Genomic DNA, 20,205 nt, shown 5'->3' with positions numbered 1-20,205 from the left:
GGATCACGCTCGGGCGGATTATGTCCCGGGCAAGGACAACACCATTGCGGACGCCCTAAGCAGACAGAAATCCCTCTCCCACGAATGGGAGCTCGACAAGAGTACGCTGGATCACATATTCTCAGAATGGGGAGTCCCAGGAATCGACCTGTTTGCCACCAAGGAGAACGCCAAATGCCCAAACTACGCAAGCTGGCGTCCCCAACCAAGGTCACTCGGAAATGCTTTTTCCATTGGTTGGTTCAGCGTATTTGCGTACGCTTTTCCACCATTTCCGATGATTCCCAGGGTTCTCAGGAAGATGAAGGCGGAGCCTTGTACCCTGATCCTAATTGCCCCGTTCTGGCCGAGGCAGCACTGGTTCTCGGATCTTCATCGCCTCTCCATCAGGACATCGATTCGTCTGAAACAGCACCCGAACCTGCTGACAATGTCCAACGGGCAGGTGCAACACCCGAACCTGCAATCGCTCAGGTTATCGGCCTGGCTCCTGAGCAAAGAGAGTTCTGTCATCTAAACATCCCGCAGGAATGCAGGGACGTGCTGGCAAAAGCAAGAGCGGACAGTACCAAAAAAACGATCTCTCTAAAATGGAAACGATTCTGCATATGGTGTTTAGAGAAAGGCCATAGACCACTCCATATCACACCCGAACAGATATTGCCATATCTACTGCACTTGGCACAGTCGGGATTGGCGCACGCATCCATAAAGGTGCATTTGGCGGCCATTTCACGATTCACCAGGACTTACAAGGGACCGTCTCTTTGGTCCAATAGACTTATCAAGCAGTTCCTAAAGGGACTATATAGATCCTTCCCAAGACCTAGAAGGGTCCCACCGACATGGCACCTCAATTTAGTCCTCAACCAACTCATGAAGCACCCTTTTGAGCCCATTCATTGAGCATCCATCAAGTACATCTCATGGAAGACAGTTCTGCTGCTCGCTCTAACATCTGCCAGGAGAGTCAGCGAGCTACAGGCTCTATCCATTCAGGAACCCTTCATGCAGTTCAAACAGGACAGGGTGGTGCTGAGGACAAATCCCAAGTTCATACCGAAAGTGCCTTCAGACTTTCACCTTAATGAACCGATGGTTCTACGTTCCTTCTTTGCAAACCCTACCACCTCAGCAGAAAGGACGCTACACTCCTTGGACCTCAAAAGGTGTCTAAAGTTTTACATAGACAAGACAAAGAGCTTCAGGAAGTCATCACAGCTATTTGTGGCCTACAGTAGGCCAAGGATGGGTATGCCTCTAACGAAACAGAGCATCTCAAGGTGGATCTCCTCAGCGATAGCATTCTGCCATGACAGGGCCGGACGGCCTTTGAGTGCTAATGTTAAAGCGCATTCCACCAGAGCGATGTCCACATCAGCAGCGCTGTTCGCTGGAGTGCCGATTTTGGACATATGTAAAGTGGCGACGTGGAAGTCACCGCACACCTTCTCCAGACACTACTGCCTGGATGCTGAACTTATGAAGGATGCAGCAGTGGGCCAGGCGGTGCTTCGCCATCTATTCCAGTGAGGTGAGCCTTCCAACATCCCGCCATCCTGGTATGCACATCTCTTGCCGTTATGATATATTGATGTATGCTAATGTTTCAAAGTCGCATGGTAATATGTGTATTATCTAAAATGACTATATAGCATGATTACATCAGAAATGTGCATAATGTATTGCTGACTACTCTGATTCAGGCATGTGAATCTATGAAAGACACCCCTAATACTGGATAAGAAACGCGTTACTTACCTGTAACAGCAGTATCCAGTATTGGTGTCTTTCATAGATTCACATGCAACCCTCCCGCCTCCCCTGGAAGGACTCGCGTTTCTCTCTAACTGTATTACGCCTACCTAGCTTGGTGCGTACGAAAATCTGAGAGACTGAGGCTCCTGTCAGGAAGGTTATAGAGGGAGGTGATAGCTGATTGGCTGGCTCTAAGAGTTTGGTCCTTTTTACATAAGGACAAGGATAGGCTACTAAGGTGAGGCCCTTAAGCCTATTTTTCTCTATGTATGTCTATAGGACATTACTTTTCTATGTACCGGAGGCTCCCGTCTCGACGACGGGAATGATTCAGGCATGTGAATCTATGAAAGACACCAATACTGGATAACTGCTGTTACAGGTAAGTAACGCGTTTCATCATCTGCATACTCCAGATAATCTACAGCCTTGCTCAGGAGGACTCTTCATCCCAAACAACAGTTTTTTTTATTTTCTCCCAGAAGTATTTTGGGTGTACAATTTATAGTGTTATTCTTGTATGCAGGTAAAGTAGCTTGATGGCCATTTATTTATTTATTTATTTATTTATTTATTTATTTATTTGCGGGTTTGTATAGCGCTTGAATCGACTCCATGAGGAGTATCTCTGCGCTTAGGAGCCAAGGACATGAGAGAACAGAGTGATTAGTGATGAGATCTAGATCTGATTACAGAACAGCAGGGTTTTAAGTTGTTTTCTGAATTTTAAATGCTCTGAGCATTGTCTGAGGGACAAGGGGAGTTTGTTCTATAGTAAGGGTCCCGTAATGGATAAAGCTTTACCACCATGTCCTGCCTTCCTGGCACTGGGTACCACCAGAAGACGTTAGTCGCTGGATCTGAGAGAGTGAGTGGGAATATATGGGGTAAATTTCTTTATCAGGTATTCGGGCCCATGTCCGTTGAGGCATTTCTGTACTAGACAGCATATTATAAACTTTGTTCTCTGCCGGATTGAGAGCCAATGCAGTTGGTCCAGAAGAGGTTGAGATGCTGTTCTAGGGGGAGCATTTAGGATTAGGCGTGCGCTGTGTTCTGGATAACTTGTAGTTTATCCAATACACCCTTGTTAGCAGAAAGTAGTAGGCCATTGCAATAGTCGATTCGACTTAACACTAGTGCCTGTACCAGAGTTTTCCGGAACGAGTCTGGGAGCAGGGGAAAAACTTTGCGCAACAAGCTGATGGTATGGAAACAGGAGCTTATAACAAGGTTGCTGTGTTGCTTTAGTGATAATTCTTGATCTAGTTTTATCCCTAGATTTTTGACAACCTGTTTGGGTTCTGGAGCTGTTCCTAGGTCTTGTGGCCACCAGTCTGGGGACCATAGCATTTTGGCCTCCCCGAATCACATCACTTCTGTTTTATTAACATTACATTGGAGGCAGTTGGTGGACATCCATTGTGCTATAGCCTTCATGCCAGATGAAAAGGAGCTGATTACTTCAGTGGAGAGAGTTTTGAAAGGGAAGAGGAGTTGTGTGTCATCCGCATAGGACACAGGAATTAAGCCATATGTGCGCATCACTCTAGCCACGTAGATGTTAAAAAGGGTTGGGCTCAGACAGGAGCCCTGTGGCACCCCTTTTGAAATCTCCACCTCCTCTGAACGGTAGGCACCCATGGTGACACTCTGGGTGCGATTAGTTAAAAAGCTCTTTAGCCAGGCAAGGGCTTTGTTCTTTATGCCAATGTTAGCCAACCGGTCAATAAAGAGGGTGTGTGACATGGTGTTGAACGCTGCCAACAGGTCTAATAGTACCAGGATGACGGCATAGCCTTTATCCTGGTACATGTGCAGATCGTCCGTGACAGATAAAAGGGTGGACTCAGTACTATTCTTTGGCCTGAACCCAGATTGTGAGTAGTCCAGGCCGCCAGCAAGTTCAATATATTTGGACAGATGATGGTTAGCATGTTTTTCTATCAATTTCCCTAAGAATGGCAGTAGGGAAATGGGCCTAAGGTTGGTGAGTTCAGTCCAAGGTGTGGCAGTATTTTTCCTAATTGGTCTGACCAAGGCTCGTTTCCAATTCTTGGAGACGTCACCTGTAGTAAGTGGCATATTCACGAGTCTCTGAATTGCGGGGCATAGTTCTTCAGTTAGAATGGGCATAATTCTAGTTGGAATTGTATCATCTGGGCTTCCACTCTTGATCTGTGTGGATAGCGATGATACCTCCTCCATAGTAATGAGGGGGAAACAGTCAAGGGTATGTGTAATCTGACCTGGTTCATTTAGAGGAAGTGACGAAATCGCACCATATGCCTTGTTGGAGTTGGGTGCCGCTCGTCAAGGAGTGTGATCCTGTGTTGCCTGCTGCCCGTTTGGAGCCCCGCTGGACTTTGGGATCTGTGAGGGGGAGAGTTGCTGCCAAAGGAGATCGGGACTGCGAGGTCCGGCAGGCTGTGCGTGATCCATCGAGCACACCTGCCGCCTCTTCCCGTGACTCCGCCCTCTGCCCTGTGTGCCTCTTAACTCCTTGCGGCCCCCGCTTCGCGGGAGCCGCTCGTCAAGGAGTGTGATCCTGTGTTGCCTGCTGCCCGTTTGGAGCCCCGCTGGACTTTGGGATCTGTGAGGGGGAGAGTTGCTGCCAAAGGAGATCGGGACTGCGAGGTCCGGCAGGCTGTGCGTGATCCATCGAGCACACCTGCCGCCTCTTCCCGTGACTCCGCCCTCTCATTGTACAGAGCGTATTTGATCTGGCGTAATTACGCGGTAGCGGGACGCGTGTGCGGGACATATCCCGGGACAAAGCCCGGACTAAGGGCGGACCCTCTGAGACCCTCCGAGAACCGAGGAGACCGGACTGGGCATACCTTCTTGTTTACAGGTACTGTCTGTTCTTCTATTTAATCTTCGTATCACCATCGTCATTTGCTATACCAACCAATCCCTGTTATTTACACATGGCAACTGTTAACGTTGAGCAGCATGTGCAGGACAAACAGGGTTTGCTGCCCAATGGGACTTTGGACAGTTATTTCTCCAAATCATCGCCTGATATTGCTAGGGAGATTGTGCTGGCGGAGCGGCGGGCAGACCGCCGACGCTCAGTGGAAAGTATGAAGAATGGGTCCGCTTTACCATCTTTATCTCCCGTGATTGGACCCCCTGCCAATGCTACTGGGATATTAGTCAACGAGTCGATCCCTTCACTAGATGGTATACTCCCGGATGTACATACGGCTGTTCATTCATCTGAAGCCGCATCTAGAGCGGATACGGTCGACCTGTCCGTAACATCTACTGGAAGTAGCTTATCGATACTAAAGGGAGACGCTTTGTCACAATTGCATGCAGCCCGCATTAAGGCTAAAAAATTACCACCTACGGGGAAAACTTATGGCCCCCCGCCGAACAAAAAACGACGGAAAAGGAGGGATCCGTTGCAACCCAAATTGAGCTGTTCTGACTTTGGCAAAAAATTGTCCACAGCTGCCAAGAATCCATGTGTTGTTCAGTCCGACTCTGAGGGGATCCATATCATTTCCGCATCCCCAGCCCGACTGAATACATCTGTAGATAAAGAGGACAATATGGATACTAGTGCGAGAGACGATGTTCACATTGAGAACAAGGGTCCTGTGTCCCTACTTGATATTGAGAATCTGATTAGATCATACTCTGCATCTATTTTGGAGAGGTTAATGGAGGTGGAGTGTAGATTGTCAAAAATTGAGAATGCATTGCCCAAAAAAGATCTTGTAGGCCATAAAGGTGTTAACAACGCAGACAGTCAGGCATTTAATTGTGCACCACAAGTTTTGTTATCTACTGTTCGATCTCCGCCTCCTACTTCCCCTTATGTTGTTCCTACCCCCTCCTCAATTCTATCTGCACCAAAATCCCTGGGGAATACAGTATCAGCTATTGTTCATCACCATGTTGCCTCTAGACCATCTCAAGCAAAAACTGGTGATCAACTGCTGGGTACTGTTGCTAGTAACACCTGTGTTAATACATCCAAAAGTACTGGCAATACAACTAATTTAGCTTTGACAGACTTAACAAGGGAGGTGAGAGAAACTAAACGCACCTGGGGGAAACCAAAAAGGGTTCCGTTGCCTGAACTTCCACCGGAGGCATTACCCTATGTGGTAGTCCTAACAGGTGTGCCGGCCCTTGAACAAAATAAGAGGGAGGGTTTTTTCCAACTAAAAAACAAGATAACGCACTGGTTGAGAACACATAGGCCTATTGCAAATTATATCTACGGGGAAATAGTTCATGTTCGACGCCTCGAATGGTTGGCGGGCAGAACAAAAGACATCGAAGGTGACGTAGTGGTTGTCAATTTCAGGGATCCAAATGCTGTCCACTATATATTGAACTGGCAGATGGGCAGCTCTAATACCACTATAATCCCAAGACCTTTAACGTATTTTTATCCAAGGCCAGTGGTGTTTCCATCTCAGTTTCCCCTTTTTACAGGGTTCAAGCCAAACTCAGCCACTTAATTATTCAATTGTACAGAATGTTGGGAGCAGTCAATATGCTCAGCACCCCCCGATCCATCAGAGTATGAGAAATATGTATTGTGCCCCTTGCCCTGTAACAGTCCCAGACCCCTTGGGATGGAACTTTGTCCCAGTTAGACATCAAAACTTTCATAACTTTCAAGACAGAAGGATGGATCATCTGAAACCCTTCACACCACTTGAAACGTCAAATCGTTTTGATGTCTTCAGTGGCCTTGATAGTTGCGATTGAAGTTTTCTGAGTGGGGGGGATGAGGGAAGGGACATAAGGAACCACACTGATATAGGAGTTGTAACTGAGTGTAACCTATTGCCAACTGTTGTATCTCGACCTCTGGGAAAAAATGTAATATGCAACGACAACATTCCTGAAGAACAGGTAGAACCAACCCGTACTTTAAGACACTCATCTTCTGAGGGAATAGCTTCGGGAATCCAACAAGTGACATATATTGGTGATGAGATGCCAAGGGTTAATACTGTTATGTCTTCTGTATTGGGGACTTCGGTTAAGCTTGTCAGTTGGAATGTAGCTGGGGTTGCCAGCAATTTGAGGGATCCTGACTGGGCTGCATTTATGGAATCCTTTGATTTTTGCTTACTTCAGGAAACATGGGCAGTTGACACTCCCCATAGGGTGGGCTACAAGACTTTTGGTATTGGAGCAATCCCATCTAGGAGTGGTAGGCCGTCTGGGGGTCTCCTGATCTGGGCAAAAATCAATCTAAGGGTTGACATCGAGGTGATAGACACAAATTCCGCAGATATCCTAGCACTAAAAATAATAACCTCCAATGGGAATAAATCATTCCTAATAAATATCTATAATAGGCCAGCCCCGTCATCAAAGGAATCCCGACTGTTCTTAAGTTGGATTGCTTTCTGAGAGGGTTGGATCTTGGGGAGGATCTCGTCATCTTGGCTGGGGATCTGAATTGTAACTATGAACCTGTGTTGGGCATAAGTGAGATTTTTTGAGGAGGAAGATCAGGCAAATAAAATCCCCCTCCTCGGGAGCAACAAATCGGTGAAATGTTCCATTCTGGCTCTCCAACTGATCAAATTATGTACGGAGCATCACCTTAGGGCCTGTAACGGTCGGTTACCGTCTGACACCTTAAAAAAACCAACCTTTAGTAGGAATACATATAGGAGCAACTTGGATTTTGCGATAGTTTCTATCCCTCTTTGGTCGTATCTCATAGATCTTGAAATAATGGAGAGGGCAGAAAGTGATCACTTTCCATTAAATTTGTCACTAAACGCTGCATTATTTAGCGATCCTTCTTCACCACTCTCCTTGGAGGAGGGTGTTGGGGATGGTAATGATATTCATATCAGTAACAACAGGAGATCGCTAAAATGGCCATTTATTTTGGATCATGGTGATATCCTGAGCGAAATATACTCACTTTTCGTTGGGACTTTTGCTACATATCTGAGTCTAACTCCCGAGGAGGAAGCAAAAACCCCTTTTTTGACCACACACCAGGAGTTTTTCCAAAAATTAAAATTACTGGTAACTAAAATGCTTAAAAAACCCCAGCAGAAAACTCAGAATCTGTCTCACAGTAAGCCTTGGTATGACAGATCCTGTAGAGAGTCCAAGAGGGAATTGTTAATTGCTATTAAATCCAAGTCGCAATTGGATGTTAAAAAAGCTAGAAGTAACTATAAAACTGCCCAAAGGACATCGAAAATTGCGTGGGAGGAAGAAAAGTGGGCGGCATTACTGATAGCTGCAAAATCACACGACACTGTAGTTTTCTGGAAGTTGATAGCAAATGGGAATAAGGTAGGAAGGGTGGTCAAAGACACTTTTCTAGACGAGCAAACCTGGGTAACCCATTTTACCAATTTGTATAGGAAATATGACGACCCTTATACAGCATCCACTGCAGCAAGTCCCGAAATTCCAGTAGATCCGCTTGTTTTTACCTTGGGGGAAACTGAGTTGGCCATAAGCCAAGTAAAAACTGGGAAAGCCCCAGGTTTGGATAAAATCCCCGGGGATCTTTACAAGCATGACTTGAAAACATGGGCACCATATATCAATTACCTATGCAACAAACTATCTCACAGCTTAGAATTTCCTGAAAGCTGGAAAGGAGCTGAAATTGTTTTAATATATAAAAAAGGAGACAGGAAGGATCCCTGTAATTATCGCCCAATAAGCTTAATGGACATCCTTCAGAAAATTTACTCACACCATATTTTAGTACGAGTGAGTAACTGGTTGGATGAAAATTCATTTTTGTCTAAATTTCAAGCCGGGTTCAGAACTAAAGTCAGCACTATAGATCAGTGCTTTAGATTCTGCTGCCTCTATTGGAAGTATGTAAAGATAAAGAAGGCCCACTTATATGTTGCCTTTGTTGATTTAAGGGCAGCATTCGATTTGGTCCCACGTGATCTTCTGTGGAAGACGCTGAGTGCAGCGGGTATGCCAAACAATATAGTAGCTCAAATTATAAAATTACATGATGGGAACTTTGCGAGAATTAGATGGGGACAAAATGGCGAATTATCACGGAAAATCCCAATTGAACGCGGAGTTCGCCAAGGATGTGTTTTGGCCCCCACGCTCTTTTCTATTTTCGTGAACGATATTCCCTCATACTTAGAAAGATGCAAAAATGATGCACCTAAATTGAATGGCGAAAGAGTAGCATCTCTATTGTTTGCTGACGATACTATTCTGATATCCCAAACAAAAAATGGCTTGCAGACTTTACTGAATACTTTTAATGATTACTGTAGTCAAAAGGGGCTAGAGATTAACGTAAAGAAAACGAAATACATGGCCCTTAATCCAACCAAACCTGACAAGGGTTGTCTAACCTTAAAAGGGACAAAGTTGGAATCAGTGTCTCACTTTTCTTATTTAGGGGTGACGCTAGATTGCAACTTTAACTGGAAAGCACAATTGGAAAAAAGCAAATTGTTATTTGCTCAGAACGTTAAACCAATACTCAGAGAGCAAAGCTTAAGCACCAGTAAAGCGGTGCGTCCAGTTATGGAACTTTTTAAATTTAAGGTTCAATCATCAGTGCTATATGGCGCTGAATTGTGGGGGCCAGGGTCCATGGAGACCTTTAGTATCCACGATAACAACTTTATGCGAAGCTTGGTAAGGGTTCCGAGAGGAACCCCATTAGTACCTCTGCAATTGGACCTCGATTTTAAAAGAACAGATCATCAAGTTCTTATTAGACCGCTTATGCTCTAGGTAAGATTGTGGCACGTTTCTGAGCTTCAAGCTTACAGAGAAGGGCTGATAGAGATCATGGCGTTGGATAGTAACAAAATAATCCCTTGGCTTACACATGTTAGGACTTGGCTTAATCTCATAGGCCTGAAACATTTTTGGGTGCATCCCGAGCTGTTACCATCTAATCCCAAACTAGTCCTGAAAAAAGCTTTTTGGCCCTATGTAGCAAATATGACTGCAAACATCAATACCAGTGGCTCATTAGTCTCAAAATTCTTAAGTTTTAAGGACGAACCCTTATATGAGTCCTTTATGGACGAAATAGAGCCCCCACTTGCCAAAACACTATTTCTAAAGTTTAGATATGGAAATCTTTTATTAAAATCAACTTTGGCTCGCTGGGCAAGGAACCGTGATCCATCGGCCGAGGTATTGGACGAAGCTTGCTCACTTTGTGAAAACAACCAAATAGAGAATGAGCAGCACATTCTTTTCTTCTGTCCTATCTACGCCCATGAAAGAAAAAGATGGATTAAACCGATATGCCTTCTATTAGGCTTGAGGTCCTGCCATCAGGCTCTGAGAATTTTGACTACTAACACTTCACAACAGATAATATTCAGTGTCAGTAGATTTCTACTTTCTATTTGCTACCGTAGGAAAAAAATGGGCCATCAGCTGTGAATCGAATTTTTTTATAATTTTGGTCTTGATTTATGGAACTGAATTTGTTCATATTAGCACTTATAGCACTACACAATTGAATTTGCTTATAGAACTACTGAGGTGTCCTCCAGTCTCATATGATTTTTATTGTCATGCTCCAAGTATTTACCAATATGTGTTGCATAGTTATATAGAATGTATTTTATTCTTTTAGTGATTGTCATTTATTTCTACTAAATTGTAATGTTTAAACTGTTCTTTTATGGCGTAATGCCGAAATAAAGATTTGAAATGAAATGAGTTGGTTATTTTCTCGAATATTATGTCAATTTTCTTGGTAAAGAACTGGGAGATATCATCACATAACTGTTGTGATGAGGATTCAGAGCTTTCACATGCCGAAGGTTTTATGAAAGTTGGTAGGATTTGGTACAAAACCCTAGGGGAGTTTCCTGCAGCAGTGATTTGGGATGTGATGTGCGTTTTACGTGCTGTACGGATGGCTTCATGATAAATAGATAGAGAGCTCCAATAACGGTTCTTGTCGTCCAGTTGGTGGGACGATCTCCATCTTTTTTCCAATTTTCTAGCAGCTTGTTTTAGCGTTCTCAGCTCTTCTGAGAACCAAACTTCTTGTTTGTGAGCTGGTCGGGATTTAAACAGTTTTTCAGGGGCTACGTGATCTATGGCTGTTCTGGTTGCTCTTTCAAATTTCTTGAGGGCGGTTTCAACGTTCTCCGAGGAAGTGATGAAGGGTTCCACAAATCTCTCTTTAAATGAGATTTTGTTGATTTTGTGCCATTGTCTGCGTTTGTTGGGCAGGGAGATGGGGCCTGGGGGGGTAGGTTTAAAATGGGAGATGTGGAACTCAATAATAAAGTGATCTGTCCACTTAACTTGCGTAGGGGGCAGGCAGAGGACCGAAGGGGAATTGGACAGGACCAAATCTAAGGTGTGGCCTGCTTGGTGGGTTGGCCCGTTATTTCTTTGTATTAACCCCAGTAGTGACAGGTCAGTCAGTAAGGACTGTGCCTCTCCACAGTCTTGTAATTTGCTGTGCACATTAAAATCACCTACTAATAAAAAGTCACTGTCGTTATTTACAAATGGGGCAAGTATTTCAATCAGTGTATTAGAGAAGTTAGTGCATGGTCCAGGAGGGCGGTACACCAACGCTCCCAGTCGACTTTCCTTGGGAGAAGGTGTTATTTTGAAGATCAGTAATTCTAAATCAGGAGTGCTAAGTTCTTCTAAGATGTTGATGCCAATTTCTTGTTTATAGACAATTGCCATTCCTCCACCTGTTTTTATGGGGCGATCTAATCTGATTATCTTGTAGCCCATCAGGATACTTAAAGTAATGGCTGGGGTCGAGTGGGGTTTTAGCCATGTTTCAGTTAAAAAGCATAAGTCGGGTTCTCTGGAAGAGATTAGATCCCATACCTCTGCTGTGTGCTTGGAGAGTGATCTAATATTACAGAGGAGATTCTTGTATTTCATACAAGCCTCACTGGCATCAATGTTGACAGGGGTGAGCAGGTGTTGATTTGTGTAGGTAGTAGGGCTAATGTTCTCCTTAAGGATGTTAAACTGAGTGTGACAATGACAGCAGGAGAACGGACCCTCTACATAAACGTCTTCCCCGCTTATGCATCCCTGTAACGGTTTATTCTGCAGTTTTAGGAGTACCTGTGAAGGGTAGGTTATCCGCCTAGTATAGGGCAGAACCAGGTTAGCAGATGTAGCCCCCATGGCCTCTGGCCTCGTCCGGTTGCGGACGGGCTGGTCTTTGGCTCGTCTTTGGCACGTACTTAGGCGCCCCCCTGCGTGCAACCGCTGCGCGCTAGTGCTGACGAGTGGCTAAATAGCCCTTTGTGCTTAAAGGCTAGGGCGCTAACCGTTCGACTCAACAGTCAGGAAGTGCCTGGGCTTGTCTCTCTGGCTCTTACCTGTCCCGCCCTCCGCTCAACGGTATTGGATACCGAGTCGGACCGGGGCGGGCAGGCTGCAACACTGAGCAGAGACTTCCTAAAACGAGCCTAAATGCCCCTGGCAGCTCCGAAAATGATCGTGAATGCACAGAGGGTGAGGGTGAGTGTATTAAAATTATTAGTCAACTTTAACACATAAGTGAAATTAAAAATTCGTAGTCAATTTTTAAAAGCGTGACATAGAGTTTTCAGAAGAGATCCTCAAAGCCAGCAGAGTATTCTGCTCTGCAAATATTTACCTGGCGCCAAGCAGGGTCGGGAGACACTGCCACTGTCTGCCTTTACCGCGTTCCGCCTTGCCTCCTCGCAGCCTAAATAGCCCTTTGTGCTTTTACTTGTCATATCTGTGTTACATACCTGTCACAGGCTTGAATTGTGACGGGAACGATTTTTTTGCATGAACCCACAAACAATTGACTGAGGCTTTCCGATCCCCACTGTCGGTTCCAATTCCAACCAGATGAATTTGTATCAGCTGGTCTGAATTGAAACCGGCCGGTCATTCCGGCTGGATTCAGACGGGCTCAAGGAGCCTGTCATTCAGTCAGAACCGGCTCGTAATCCCAAAGGGCTGGCCTTTCCACCCTTGGGATTACAATGCACTGTTTCCTGCATGTTTGACATGGAAACCATGTTGGAAAGCATGTTTGGGGGCCCCAGCAGGACCCCTTTGTGTGTGCAGCCTCCGTTTGGGGGCCAAGGGGGCACCTATGGTGCCCCTCTGCTAATCCCTGCATCCCGTGGTGCCTCCCACAGGGTGCAGGGATAAACTAGCACCTCCCATTTCCCTATGAAAGCATGTATTACGGCCGGTTTACGGCTGGAATGCAGACTCTCATAGGGAAATGTAGGAATGCGACCGAACAGTGCTCGGTCGAGGGAAACAGCGTTTTTTTTACATCGCATGCTGTAGGGGGTGCGCTAAACTAAGAAATAGTATAGTTTACTTTTCCAACACCTTCCCTACTGTTGCACACGCTGGAGTTGGAATAGTGAATTAGATTATTCCTAAATGCAGTGCGCCCTCTACAGCAAGGTGTAGAAACGACTTGCGATGTAATGGTTTGCGTTATAACAACTCAGACGTTGTAACAACCGCGTTGTAATCGCATGCGCTGTAACAGCATATTCCTCGGTCGTATCAGAATAAGGAGGTCGGGACCACCGACGTCCGGAGCTCGGTCGGTCCCAAACCGAGACGGGGTCAGGCGGATTTAAGTCTACCTGACATCGTAATTAGGCCCTATATTGTTACGGGTAGGGTATGTACGTACGTAAGCCTATATCCGGAAAGTTTTTGTCAGCAGTAACCCTGCGCATCGGAAGGTGGCATCGTGCGGGTCCGCGTCCGTTGCTGGTGTCGTAGGCGCTGAGATAACATCACGGAGACTACTTAGGCGCCACCCATGCGTGCTGACGTGCTGACGTCAGTTCTTTCTTTTTCCGCGCCAGCAAGCGTAGATCCAGTTAGAGCACGTACCCTGGTCACTTTTTGACTATACTTTTGAGACTGTCTCCTCTTTTTTGAGTCTTTGACTCCTGGTGCCACGTAGCGATGCCTGGGTTTAAATTCTGCGGGGCCTGTCGCCGTACAATGTCGGTGGCCGACCCACATGGCGTCTGTCTCTACTGTCTGGAGCGCGCACATGACTCCTGATCCTGTTCCGACTGCGTGGCCATGGCTCCGAAGGCCTTACGGGAGCGGTCCGGTAAGCTGTTGGAGGCCCGACATTCATCTCTGCGCCGTTCGAGGTCCAGGGGTCGATCGAGAGCCCGATCGCGGAGCCATCATCATCGCTCCTTGGGGTCGGAGTCTTCACACTCTGAATCGGGTAAGAGATGTCATAAGAAGAAGTCGAAGAAGCATTTCAGTCTCCGGACACGGGCTAGGGGGCCGGGGGTACCACTCCCGCAACTCCTTTGGAGCCTGTGAGTACCGCGGCCTACCCACCTTATCTGGGTCTGTCGGCGGCTCCTGCCCAGGTGCAAGATTTTCTTGCTGGCATAGACCGCCTCTTCAGGCCTCGGGCTCTCGCCGGCTCGCCTTTGGGCCCCGCGCTCCCAGTTGAGAACCCTCCCTTGCCCCTGGCTCCGCAGGCGGCTCCGACCCTGGCGCCGCAGGGACATCGCCGGCGGCTCCGGGGCTGCAGTGGGTTCCGTTCTTTCCGCCACCACCTTTGCCCGGTTTTCTGGACAATTTTGCCCCTAGTTGGGACCCTAATTGGGACAAAGAGCCGAACCGGTGCCATCTGGCACCATTCTCGGCGCCGCTCGACAATTTTTATTCCCCTGTCCTTCCCCCACCTCCGCAGCCTGTTCCACAGGCAGTGGAAGAAGGGGACGACTGGAAGGGTCAGAGGACCCTCTCGCACGGCAGTGCGTTTCGGAACAGGAATGGACGGAAGAGCTAGAGGATAACGGTGGCCTTGACCTCTCCTCTGACCCTGGTTTTCTTTCTCCTCTTGCTGTGGCTATGGAGGAGGGATCTACATACAATGTGGTGCTCCGTAGAGCAGCTGAGGCCCTTGACCTTGACCTGCATACAGTGACCCTCAATACTAATCTCCTCACCGGCAGCAAGCTCTTTGGAGCCCCTGCTGCCTTTCAATGAGGCCCTAACCGACGTCTTGACGGGCACTTGGTCTAGACCAGCCATGGGGGTCACCGTGAATAAGAACGTAGCCAGGCGTCATCGCCCTGCCCAGGGTGACCCTGCTTTTCTGTCCACCCACCCAACCCCGGAGAGCCTGGTCATCCAGGCCTCCACCTCCCAAAGCGCATTCCCTACCGCTCCGCCGGATAAGGAATCCAAGAAGCTGGCAGCCTAGGGCTGCGGTCGGTGAACACTGCATGCCTCTTAGGTCGCTATTCCCCCGCTGTGTGGGACACGGTTGCACAGGTGCTGCCTCAGTGTCCGGAGGAGGTTCGGACGGTGCTTTCCCAAGCTGTTGCTGAGGGAAAAGATGCAGCAAAGTTTGCCATCAAGTGTGGACTGGACACCGCAGACTCACTGGGTAGGGCGATTTCCACAACAGTGGCCCTCCATCGCCACGCCTGGTTGCGGTCCACTGGTTTTTCAGGGAATGTACAAAGTTCTCTTATGGACATGCCCTTTTATGGCACTCGCATGTTTGGCGATAAGGTGCGTTGGAGCGTTTTAAGGACCCCCAGGCTAAGGCCAAGTCCTTAGGTCTCTCCACCACGCGCCCGGCCACGTCCTTTTCGTGGCCACGGAAGGGGCCCCCGACAAGTTGGTTCAGCCAGAAGCATGTGCAGAACGTGATTCCCACCAAGGCGGGACATGGTGCCAGCGTGCGGGTCAGTCCACCTCCGGTCCTGCAGCGTTCTCCTCAATGCCTTCCTAGTCCGAGCTTTGTGGCACACCCCACGCCGGACAGGTGGGTGCTGCAAAACGTTCGAAGGGGCTACTCCCTCCCCTTCGAGACTTCCCCTCCGGCCATGCCACCTCAGTTCCACCGCATGTTGGGGGACCATTTTGCTCATCTCCAGCAGGAAGTCACGGCCCTCTTGGCCAAGGGGGCCATTGAGCACGTTCCTGGGTGTTCCTGGGCCAGAAGTAGGACGTGGTTGTTATTCCCACTACTTTCTGGTCCCCAAGAAGGAGAAAGGGGGCCTGCATCTCATCTTGGACCTCAGGAACATCAACCGCTTCCTCCGGAAGGAGAAGTTCAAAATGTTGATTCTGGCTCAGGTCTTGGCTGCCCTCGACCCTGGAGACTGGATGGTAGCGTTAGACTTGCAGGACGAATATTTTCATATCCCTGTCCTGCCGGCCCATCGGCGTTACCGACGGTTCAAGGTAGGCCTAGAGCACTTTCTGTTTGTCATGCTCCCCTTCGGCCTTACAAGTGCCCCTCGGGTGTTCGCGAAAGTGATAGCAGTAGTCACAGTTCATCTGTGCAGATCAGGGGTTCCAGTCTTACCCTATCTCTACGACTGGTTGTTGAAGGCGGGCTCGCCCCAGGTAGTCATCTCCCACCTCCAGACAATAGCGGTCCTCCTCCATTTGCTGGGGTTCTCCATTGACGTGCCGAAGTCGCACCTGAGTCCCTTTCAGAAGCTCCCCTTCATTGGACCGGTTCTGGATTCAACGCAGTTTCGGGGTTAGTGGGTACAGCATCAGGGCCACCTGTCCGATCACGTACAGATCTCGGAGGGCACTGCGGACAATTTCGGTGGTGGCTCACGAATCGCGATTAGGTCAATGGCAGATCACTCTCCCATACCCAACCGGAGCACACAGTGGTGACGGATGTGTCCCTCCTGGGATGGGGCGGCCATATGGGAGAGGTGGGGATCAGGGGCCTCTGGTCTCCGGCGGAGTCCCGGCTCCATATCAACCTTTTGGAGCTTCAGGAGATCCGACTTGCACTGAAAGCATTCCTTCCCTCTGTCCTGGGAAGTGTAGTGCAGGTGTTCACGGACAAAACCACCGACATTTGGTACTGCAACAAACAGGGCCGGGTAGGGTTGTGCACCCTATGTCAGGAGGCTCTCCTCCTGTGGACATGGCTGGAACATTAAGGCATTACCTTGGTGGTTCAACACCTGGCAAGTTCTCTGAACACCAGGATGGACAAACTCAGCAGCCGGTGCATGATTGATCACGAATGTCGTCTGAACTCGGTCTTGGCGCAAGGTCTCTTTCTGCAGTGGGGAGGGCCTTGGTTAGATCTATTTGTCAAGAGAACGCGCGTTGGAATTTCCAAGGCGGCACTCACTCTGCGACGCTTTTCATCACGAGTGGAGCTGTGGTCTGTTGTTCGCCTTTCCGCCTATACCACTTCTGCCCCGAGTGCTGAAGAAGATTTGGCGCGACCGGGCATAAGTCATCCTTTTGGCTCTGGATTGGGCACAAAGATACTGGTATCCCAAGCTACTCAGCATGGCGATCAATCCCCCGATCCGACTGCCTCTTCGGGAGGATCTTCTTTCGCCGCAGCAGGGGACTGTCCTCCACCCGAACCTGTCCAGCCTCCAACTCCATGCGTGGAGATTGAGCGGCGACAGTTGCCAGCTTTCGACCTTCCTGCCGAAGTCCGTGATATTATTCTGGCAGCCAGGGATCCCTCCACTAAGACGTTATACGCCTGCAGATGGAACACATTTTTGGCATGGTGCACAGCAAAGGCTGTGGATCCCCTTTCTGCCCCTCTTTCCGAGGTCCTTCTGTTCCTTCTCTCTTTGGCCCAGCAGGGCTCTGCTCTGGGCACTATCAAGGGCTATCTCTCGGCCATTTCCGCCTTTCTACGGCTTCCAGATCCGCCTTCTCTTTTTAAGTCCCAGGTTGTTAATCGCTTCCTGAAAGGCATTACACACACGTTTGTTCCCGTGCCTTTCATAATGCCTCAATGGAACTTAAATCTTGTCTTGACCTATCTGATGTGCGCTCCCTTTGAGCCACTTCATAACTGTCCCTTACTTCTTCTCACTCTAAAGACGGCTTTCCTGGTAGTTATCACCGCTGCCAGAAGAGTGAGTGAGCTCCAGGCTCTTTCTTCTAAACCTCCTTTTCTCTCTGTTTAACCGGACAAAGTAGTTTTAAGTACTCGTCCTTCTTTCTTGTCAAAGGTTGTCACGCCCTTTACCATCGGGCAGACCATCACTTTGCCCACCTTCTTTCCGCCTCTGCATCCTTTAAAAGAGGAAGAGAGGCTCCACCGGCTGGACCCAAAACGTGCGCTTTCATTCTACCTGAAGCGCACACAACAGTTCCGGGTGGATGACCAACTTTTTGATGGCTACGGGGGAGCCAAAAAAAGGTTGGGCTGTGCACAAACGGACCATCTCTCAGTGGGTCGTTCTGTGCATTAAAGCATGTTACTGCTTTGGGACGCGGCGTTCCCTTGCAGGACATCTGTCAGGCAGCTACGTGGGCCTCGCTGCACACGTTTACCAAGCATTATTGCCTTGACAGTCAAGTCTGGAGAGACGGCTTCTTTGGCCGTTCTATTTTCTGTGACTTTCTGTTATGATCTTGTTCGCAGACCCACCACCGGGGTTTGTATTGCTGGGGTATCTATTCTAAGGTAAGGAATCTATCACTAACGTGTCTCTTTTAGATGCAGAAGTTACTACTTGTGTGTCGATATATCTGTAAGAGGCATTAGTTAGTGATAGATTCCTTACCGCCCCACTAATGCTCCCCATTCTGCGAACTGATTTCTAGGGTAAGGTAATTCCTTTCAGTGCCCTAGTTTCATGGCACCAGTGGTCAGTTTCTTGCATGGCTCTGCGTTCCTGGCGCGGAAAGTTGTGTACAGAACTGATGTCAGCGCGCATGGGTGGGGCCTAAGTAGTCTCCGTGACGTCATCTTGGCGCCTACGACGCAAGCAATGGACTCAGAGCCGCATCATGCCACCTTCCAACGTGCAGAGGTACTGCTGACGAAAACTTTCCGGATTCAGTCTGACGCCTGGGGATATTCTAAGGCAAGGAATCTATCACTAACTAATTTCTCTTACAGATATATCGTTTCACAAGTAGTAACTTATGCGTCAGGTTCTTGGGTTGTGCTCTACAGTGTGGGCCGTGAGGGAGTATCTGCAACAGGCGGACGCTCTAGCTTGATACGCCTGCTAGCTGGTGTGGCTAGTGTGACAGAAGTTGGTTGGGTATGGGGGGGCCTCCGCTGGTTCTACTCGCATGGTTTGCTGGCTGAACTGGAACAGGACGTGCGCCCATCCCATGGATATGTGGTGCTTGCGTGTTCCCTTCGCTTCCTCCTCTCAATCACATCTTCTTCCACAGAGCCGCACTTTGACGGCTCCCACCCAAGCCTCCACTGGGGGCCTTCCGGGAGTCCTCCAGTGCATAGCTAAGGCTCGCTTTGCCAGAAGTAATAGAAGGGATGCAAAGTGCTGCTGTACTTTATCAGTTTTTCGTCTGCGAAACACCCCTAGCGCACATGCCTCCCATATTGGTGGTTGCTCCGAGTGTGTCATGGATGTAATGCCAGTATTGCTGCACTGTAGGGCATCTCCGGAACATGTGTTGGAAGTCGCTGCAGGGGTTTGGCATCTGGGGCATAGAAACTGCATGTCTGGGTAATAACGTTGTAAGCGATTGGTTGTTAAGTATGCCCTGTGTAATAGTTGTACGTAACTGACGTAAGTATAGCTTACACCACTGTAGCTTTCAGAGGTCATCAGTGATGTAATATGCACATTCATAAGCAGTGCATTATAGCAGTGCAAGTTATGCTTTTTCTTGCGGAAGTCCCACGGCAACAGACCTCACTGTTTTTATAAACTTAATTTCCCTCCAATGACTAAACAGACCCACATCAAATTAGAAGAAAACACATTTTCTGGGTGAAGGTCTAGCTTTTAGCCAAATTTGGTGTAACTGTGTTCTGCTGTTTATTTTTTGTCATTGTCTAATTTTCCCTATGAAAATTGAATGGAGAAAAAAAGTGTTTTGGGACCTCGTGTTTTTAGCGTCCCCACCTTGAAAGATCACCCTGAAACATTCCGGGATGCTGCTGAGGTGGATTCACTTTTCTTTTAAAAAAGTTTTTGAAGTTTTGTCAGACGGAGCCTAAGTAATTACTAAAATAGAATACTCCCTTCTTATGCAAACTGGCATCATGTATAACTATATATGTATGCATTACAGAGTGAAACTCACCAATGTGTAGTTATAGTCTTGAATGGCCTCAGTTTCCTGCTTTTCTTGAACGAATCCTCTTATTTGACATCCTAACTAATCATTTCCCTTTATGTTATTTTTGACTTTTCAAATGAGCTCTATGATAAATGCCTCGATACTGTTGGTGGGTGGTGAGCACAATATAAAGATGTTAAAGACATACCTGTCAAACGTATGTTTGCCGTGTGGTCTCACTAATGTCAGTTTTACACCTCCTTCCATTATTTTTCATGCTTTAGTTATCATTCTACCTGTTAACCTGTTAACCTGTTAGTTCCTACGTTCTCCCTCTTATCTTTACACTGACCACCTTTTTGCATTCTCTCTCTAGTCCTTCAATTTAGTAACTGGAAGGTCAAAATGCAATTCTGCTCATTTAAGATAAACAAATTACAGTAGAGGTTG

General features: G+C 47.7%; 1 protein-coding gene across 3 annotated transcripts in view; it reads left to right on the top strand.

The window, feature by feature from the left end:
• The window catches only part of ATP11A (ATPase phospholipid transporting 11A), a 941,588-nt gene that overhangs the window by 799,910 nt on the left and 121,473 nt on the right, over positions 1-20,205 (top strand). The window lies entirely within an intron of this gene.

Source organism: Lissotriton vulgaris, chromosome 8 (assembly GCF_964263255.1).
Source record: "Lissotriton vulgaris chromosome 8, aLisVul1.2, whole genome shotgun sequence".
NCBI classification, from domain to species: domain Eukaryota; kingdom Metazoa; phylum Chordata; class Amphibia; order Caudata; family Salamandridae; genus Lissotriton; species Lissotriton vulgaris.
The sequence above is the reverse complement of the archived record's forward strand: the minus strand, read 5'-3'. Positions and strand labels throughout refer to the sequence as shown.